Source organism: Hibiscus syriacus, unplaced genomic scaffold (assembly GCF_006381635.1).
Source record: "Hibiscus syriacus cultivar Baekdansim isolate YM2019G1 unplaced genomic scaffold, ASM638163v2 tig00110988_pilon, whole genome shotgun sequence".
Classification (NCBI taxonomy): Eukaryota; Viridiplantae; Streptophyta; class Magnoliopsida; order Malvales; family Malvaceae; genus Hibiscus; species Hibiscus syriacus.
This window is the reverse complement of record NW_024062942.1, coordinates 1,317,545-1,325,591: the sequence shown is the minus strand read 5'-3', so window position 1 is coordinate 1,325,591 and position 8,047 is coordinate 1,317,545. Positions and strand designations below refer to the sequence as shown.

Sequence of the window (8,047 nt, the reverse complement as noted above, 5' to 3'; positions counted from 1 at the left end):
TACACTTTCAATGTGTTCTAAATTCATTTCTAACACCTGATACTTATTATCTCAACTTATGACAAGTCAAATGAATCTTTTAAATTCCTTAACTTTTTTCTTTTTCACAATTTCACTTAAAAACCCCATTTACTAATTCACTCATAACTTATTCATCTTTTAGTTTTAGACCATCTTAAGCTTTCCTTAATATTTCTTAACACCTCAAGGATCAAAAATATCACTAAAGTACAAAGAATAATCCATTAGAAAAGTTCTTACATTACTAAGAAGCTCACTGGAAGAAGAATGAAAAGACGAAGAGAGTCTAGAGATGTCTGATTTTTCCTTTTCCTTACCTCCACGTGGATAAATAACCCCATGCATGAATTTTTAATTCATTTACTTGCTAAATGACAATAATGCCCCTCCATTATCCATTATTTACTAATAATCTTACTCAATTAATTTCCAAATAAATCCCTAACCTTTTCGAATATTTCAAAATTAGACCCAAAGTTTCAAAATCTTACAATTTAGTCACTACTTGGTTTTTGGAATGTTAGATAGCATGAAAAGAGAGAAGATTGGATAAATCCCAGGGAATATAGTCAGTAGCCCTCCCTGGGTCTCCAAAAATAATGTATGAGGAGAGTGAGAGACGAATATAATGCAGTTTTCTTCACTGCTCTCAACATTTTATCAAAACAAAGCAGTTCAAATTACATGTCATTCATTCGGAAGCAGATTCGGGCGAGGCTAATGACGCAGCCCTCTTCTTGGAAAAGTATTCCTCGGCACGAGCAAGGTTCTTTGCAACTGATGGTTTAACCCACTTCTTTCGCCCTGGCAGCACGGTGAGAGAACAACCGGCAGCCTCAAGCTTTTCCGTTGCGGATGCTGAAAAGGCTCGGGCCTTCAAGTTCAGTTTTACTTTCAGCTCTCCCTCGCCAAGAATCTAAATCGACACAGTTAATTAATCATTAACAATGAATATTATTTTATTTTAAAAACGAATATAATTTCTCATGTTCCATTAACCCTTCTCTGATAATTACAATTACAAATCTTTCAGCGAAGGGAACAAGTTCTATCAGGGTCATCGTACTTTATTATAAATATAGTTGTTGCAATATAAGCCTGAAACTGTATGTACCTTTAAAGGGAGTTTCCTGTCTCTTCCTGATGGATTTATCAAACCCTTCTCCTTTAAAGTCTCCAACGACACCTCATCTCCATCTTGAAATCCGGCCGTTTCGATGTCTTTTAAGTTAACAGGAATGTATTTAGGTAATCCCGCATGCATACCTAAACAAAAAAGGTCAGCAATAGCTTTGAACAGTGTGCAGATATACATAAACATGAACAGAGACAGTTCAAATACAAAACTGGCAAGTTATTTTGGCAAATAAGGGCGTTGTTGAGATGGTTGTTAGTCCAAATGGATATGCTATAGGAAAGAGAACCCACACTACATGCATGCGTGTGTATATATATTTATATTAGAAAGCATGATAGTATTATTGATGGAAGAGATGAGTACACAAGCCGTTCATAATAGGGCTGAGCAACAATACAAAGAAAACCAAAAACCAATTTAAATCAAACTTAAGAACCTATCAAACCATAACGTTATCATAAAAAAATCAGCAACCCGAGACTTCCAAAAACAATACAACTAAGTGCTGACCCCTCTATGTAATAAAGTCACATGTTGCATTTAAACTAAAGCCAAGAACAAGTTTGAACTGCATTTGAACACTTCCAGAAGAAAAATAGTCGGTCAAAGACAGACCTTGTTACCCTTATATAAGTCTATCAACCATGTGTTTTGATTCACTCAACGATTACAAAACAAAGACTGTACCATAATCCACACCTACAACAGCATGATAAGATTTAAACAAACCTTGATTCTGTATCACCGGTGCTTCTATGAACGAAGACACCTAATCAAGAAAGTAGCCGATTTGGTTATCACTTGCACGAAAACTAATCCAATCAGTTTTATTATGATCCAAAATGTTAGTTATTTTTGGCTTAGTATAATTTGACTGAAGGATAGCATACCCTACTTCTTAGCCCATGAAGCATATAGTTCGCAACAAGCCAGAAATTCCTGATTGAGAATGAAACTTTCAAATTCATACTACAAGTTCTACCTTTTAACTAGTTGCCAGAAATTCCTCTTATCACCAGTTAAACCACAAAGTGAGACCTTGTATCCTAATTTTCATCTGAGAATGAAATAAGTTAGTTGCCACTGCACATGCACACTGTTATATATTATATTCTGTAGGCGAGATAAGCTTTTTATTGTCACGATAAGAGATGCAAAAAATCATTTTCACTCATAAACACCCCTGTACCAGCTTCATTATCACCAGAATCCATAATTTGATCCAACATAGTAAGATGTTAGTAGTCTTACCATATTCTCACGAAAAAAATTGATTAAATACCCCTTAATGCTCTAATCTCTTTATACAATTAAGAAAACTGTCTATGTTAGTTTTTCCATAAAGCACATAGAGAACAATTCTACTCAAATAACACATCCTAAAAACAAGCAATAAATAAGACAAAGCACAAATTGTCAATTGCTACCAATCAAATAATGGTAATGCTCGAACCCAAAATTATATGTGCATGACAAGGGCAGCCATTTGATTGAATTTCCAGAAATTGCAGAGCTCAAGGACTCAAAGTTTAAGCAGACAAGTAGAATGCTGACACTTTAAACCATAAAACCAAAATTTTCTAATTCCAAGTTTAGAGAAACAAAGAAATAAACAAAAAAGGATCACCTCCGGCAATTCCTCTCAATTTGGGGATACGCCTATAAAGTGGCATTTGGCCACCCTCAAATCCCTTTCGAACACCCGGTCCAGACCGTGATTTCTGACCCCTCATTCCAAACCCACAGCTGCCGCCTTGTCCGGCCGATATTCCTCTCCCCTTTCTCTTCGCTTTCTTTCTCGACCCAGGCTGAGGTCCAAGGTTGTCCAACCGAAACCGAACATTAGAAGCTGTAACCGACACTTGGGTCTTCGCTGCTTGGTTCACGACAACTAAAGACCGTGTCCCCTTTTTGTGCTTCTCCTACCTCTCGCTGATAGGTCCTGATATGAATAATGTGAAAAGGGTTTGGTTTTAAATTCCTCAGATTTCCCTGCAGTGAAAGAGAGAAATTCAGCTAAGTGATACTAAATGGAGTATATATGATGAATTAAATGAGAGAATGAAAGAACCTTGAAAGTGGAACGAAGAGAGGGTAAAGTTGCGATAGGAGGATTAGGAGAGAGCGAGAGCATGGCAGCCATTGCAGTCAAGATGTTGAAGATGAAAACTATAAAGCTATGTCTCAACAGATAAGGTCTGTCATCTTAAGAGGACACGTATTTTTTTAGGGCAGTTTTATGATTCAATGCGAGAGCATTTACATTTTAAGTGTCATTCTTATCATTCAATTTATTATTTATATCTATATCATATTTTCTCCGTCAATTTAACTCTTAAAATTATATATCTTATTTTTTAATTTAAAATCTTAAATCATAGACTCTAAGCTTTAAACTATAATTTCATAACTTTTAAACCCTAAATTCTAACTTAAAATTCTAAACAATAGTAAATATTTTAAACACTAATGAAATTGAGAAACTTAAAAGATTAAATTGATGCGAAAATATGATCGAGATAAAAAATAAATAGGTCTACTACAGAGACAAAAGTTACCCCTTTACCTTAACTTTTATTATAATAAACATTAAGATAAAATATGTAAATAATATTTTTAATTATAAAAATTTTTATTACTTCCTTCTTCAATTATGAAAAATTATAAATAATAATTTGTTTTTAAAATATAATAATTTGATTGTATATGGTAGTTATTAAATATAACATATTACATGTCAAATAATAAAATTGATAAAATAAAAAATATAAATCTTAATTTTAACATTTTTATTATAATTTAATTCTAATTTTAAAATTTTAACATTTTAAATTTATATTAGTTCTATCTCATCCACTTGATTTTCTCTTCTCAATCAAATATTGTCTTCCCCAACCAAAAATTTGATTTTCATTTCAATTTAAAAGTGAAACTAGATATTAAAGTTTAGATGAAGCTTCTTTTTCCATATTAAATGAAATTTCGAGTCCGAGTATTTACATGATATAAACTCAAATCTAAAGTCACTTTTTTTCAAAGAAAGATAAAAAAAAATACAAATATCAAAATATCGAACACGAAGCCACTTCTTATATTTGCGATCAAAACGAAATAACAATAAAAAAGTTTAACCTCAAATCTCTCTAAGTATAGGAACCAGTAACAAAAAATCTTGAAATTCAGAGTTTCTCCTCTCTTTTTCTAAAAAGGTTTCTGCCTCTCATGCATAACTTTTCCTCTTCACCAAAAGGATCTTTTAGTGACCAAAATGCTAGCTTCTTAAAAGTAAATGATGATTTAGATAATTTACCCTTAGGCTTATTTAATGGTCAAATAGTTCGCTCAAGCTTAAAAGACCACCCGAGTCATAAGAGTTTAGGGGGAAATACTGGACTTCAAAAATGAGCTCAACTAATATTTTGAGACATTATATAGTATAGATCTCTATATATTTATAATTTATAAAACCATTTACTTAAGCCCACACCTATATTTTAAACATAAGCCCAAGACCATATCTAAAAGCCTAGACTAATCGGTTTTTTTCCCTCAATACTGCAGCTCAAAAATATAATTAGGGAAATAGGACTGTCAAACTTTTATTTTGGGATATACGTCATTTTCTACAGTCCTCATCTCTATTCTACATCATTTTTATCTCTACTCTAAAGATGAAATAGTAATTCATTTCCAGCACTATCTCTACACTACCACCAACTCTACTTTATTCACAATATTTAACTATTATAATATTGATTTTGCAAATATAAAATAAAACATATACATTTCTAAAAAATATCAAGATAAAAAGCATAAATAAAAAATTCATAAATAACATTGTGAAAATAAAAATAAATAAGAAAATTACAAGTAATAATAATAATGCGAAAAATATAAGTTACATAATTATTTATTTTAATTCTCTGAATTAGAATATTCGTTCCACAAATGCTCAATTAGTGTATTTCGTAGAGCAAAATGAGCATTTGCATCTTTGATTTGTCTAAATCGGATAAGAAATTCTTGAAATTGAGTCTCATCATCTTCAACAAATTCAACATTCGGAGGCGGCGCATCTCTTCCTTCTACAATTGGAGAATTAAGATCTCGTTCATCCTCAATTATCATATTATGCATTATTATGCAAGCATTCATAATATCTTTTAAATCATTTTTGCTCCAAAAACGTGATGGATTTGCCACAATTGCAAATCGACTTTGAAGAACTCCAAATGCACGTTCGACATCCTTTCGACATGCTTCTTGTTTTGTTGCAAAATATTTCTTTTTGGGACCAATTGGCTCATGGATAGTTTGCACAAGAGTAGTCCATTTGGGGTATATACCATCAGCTAGATAATACCCTATATTGTACTCTTTTCCACAAATGACATAATGTGCAGGAGGAGCAATATCTTTAGCAAGGTTAGAAAAAAGGTTAGACGTCTCCAACACATTAATATCATTATTAGCCCCTGGCATCCTAAATATGCATGCCATATCCACAAATCATAATCAACTACAGCTTCAAGAATAATTGTTGGAGATCCACTTCGACCGACATATTGTCCCGCCCATACTGTTGGACAATTTTTCCATCTCCAGTGCATGCAATCGAGACTTCCTAACATTCCTGGAAAACCACGTTGCTGACCAATATAAAGTAATCTAGCAACATCAGCAGCAGTGGGTGATCTTAAATATTGTTGTCCAAATACCTCTCGAACAACACATCAAAATCTCTTCCACTCATCATTCAATTGTTTGCTAGTATGCGAAATGCAGTTGTTATTTTTTGTAAAGTAGACAAGCCAACTTTCCCAACTGCATCCATTCGCTGCAGAAAATAAAGACCATGGTCTTTGACAGCAGCAACAATGCGCAAGAATAAATTCCACGACATTCGATAGCATCGAAGAAATTGCTCTTCATTGTATGTTGGATTTTCTGAAAAATAGTCGTTGAAGAGGTTGGCTGTTGCTACTTTTCGATCACGAAAGATTGTTCTTCGGTCTGGAACTGAGCCCCCATGAGTACGTCTAGTGTGTACGCCTTCACCTAGCATAAGACGACGACCACTTTCTATGTGATCAATAATTATTTGATGCTCTCCATCGCACTCATCTATTATGGATTTTAACCTATTATCGGGTGATTTTGAAGGAGGAGAAGAAGAAGAATCATAATTCATTTTTTAACTGAGAGATAATTATGATAATAAGCAAATGAGTTTGGAAGAGATGAAATGGTTAGAGCATATGTTGGTATTTATAAAAACAATGTATGTGTTTTTAGAAAACACAATCCATGTGAAAATAATTCTACCCATTGATTAAGAATTGACTCTTTAAATCTCAACCATTCAATTTTATACCAACTTTTTCTATAAATAGATGACATCACATTTTTTCTGATTTTCTAACACACCTCAGAAAAATCACAATTCTTATATTTCTCATTTCTAAAATGTCGACAAAGTCACACACTAATTTCAAATCGGGTGAAGATTGATACCTCTGCAGTGTCTATATTGATATTACACAAGATCCGATCATCGGCAACAACTAAACGAAAGATCGTTTTTGGCAGCGTGTTGAAGAAAAACACAATGGTGAATCGAAACCTTCTCGTATTGTCGATTGTAATTATAGATCGATACAATGTCGCATGTCTACCATTCTCAAAGACAGCCGCAAATTCAACAGTTGTATACAACAAGTTGAACATAGTCATCCAAGTGGTGCAAATCAACAAATAATCGTAAGTAGTAATTTATATTATTTTCATTATTTTTTTAGTTTACATGAACAATAAATAATTTTATTTTCTATAATGCAGCTACAACGTGCAAATGAACTTTTCGTGCAAGAAAGGATTGTGCATTTAAGTTTGATCATGTGTTCAATTTGGTAAAAAGATATTTTGCAACTTGAAAAAACGAATGCAATTTCTTCATTGCCTTTAGAAAATATTTCAAATTTCGTTAACCCTTCGTTGTCTTCATTTGAAATCAATTTAAGCAGCGACAAAAATTTTAGTACAGGTGGTTATTCTCCCCAGCGACCATAGGGTGTCAAAAAATCCAAAGTAAAAAAGGAAGCAAATTGAAGAAGCCTCTATTCTTGCAAATTCATTCAATGAATCAACTGAAAAGCTTCGGGAATCATTATCTTTAACATGGGCACAAAGGGATCTTGCTCTTCAAATGGAAAAGGAAAGAATAGAGGCCATGAATAAAAGGTCTGAAATTGCACAATTGTGGAGAGAGGATAAACTTCTAGCGATGGATCCAGATACCATTCCTGACCCCAAACGACACCACTATTTTCGAAACGAACAACAAAAAATTCTTCGAAAACAAAAAAGAAGAAGAACAATCAACCTCTACTACTTTTAATGTGTTTGGAATGAACTTTGATGATCTTGAAGGGAGTGGAGGAGGTCTGTCTAGTTATTAGTTAAATTGTTGTGTTTGGGTTGTTGGTTAAAATGTTGTTTTAGTTTATTAGTATTTTCTATGTTTTTATGTTTGTTGTAGTTTTTATGTTTCAAAAAATTAGTATGTTTATTTATCTAATTTCAATGTATTTTTATCTATCTTACAATTTAATCTACTTGAATATATTATATTATGTTTAATTTTTATTTTATTGTGTAGAAATTATAATAAAAAATATAAAAGATAGAATAAGAGAAAATAATGTAACAAAGAAAAGAAAATTAAAAAGAAAATAAAATAAAATAAAAAAATAAAATAAAATAAAAACTAAAAAAATCATAAAAAAAAATTGTACCGTTGCTGCAGTTGCACGCTAGATGTAGTGTGCAGCTACATTGATCTCCAAAGTGGAGATGTAATTGGCGCAGCGCTGGAGACTCCACACCATC

At 32.6% G+C, this 8,047-nt stretch overlaps 2 pseudogenes; both read right to left on the bottom strand.

Annotated features, from left to right (window-relative positions):
- Positions 1-636: 636 nt before the first annotated feature.
- On the bottom strand, positions 637-3,371 carry LOC120148988 (annotated as a pseudogene).
- A 1,703-nt stretch (positions 3,372-5,074) lies between these two features.
- On the bottom strand, positions 5,075-6,350 carry LOC120149061 (annotated as a pseudogene).
- Positions 6,351-8,047: the final 1,697 nt, after the last annotated feature.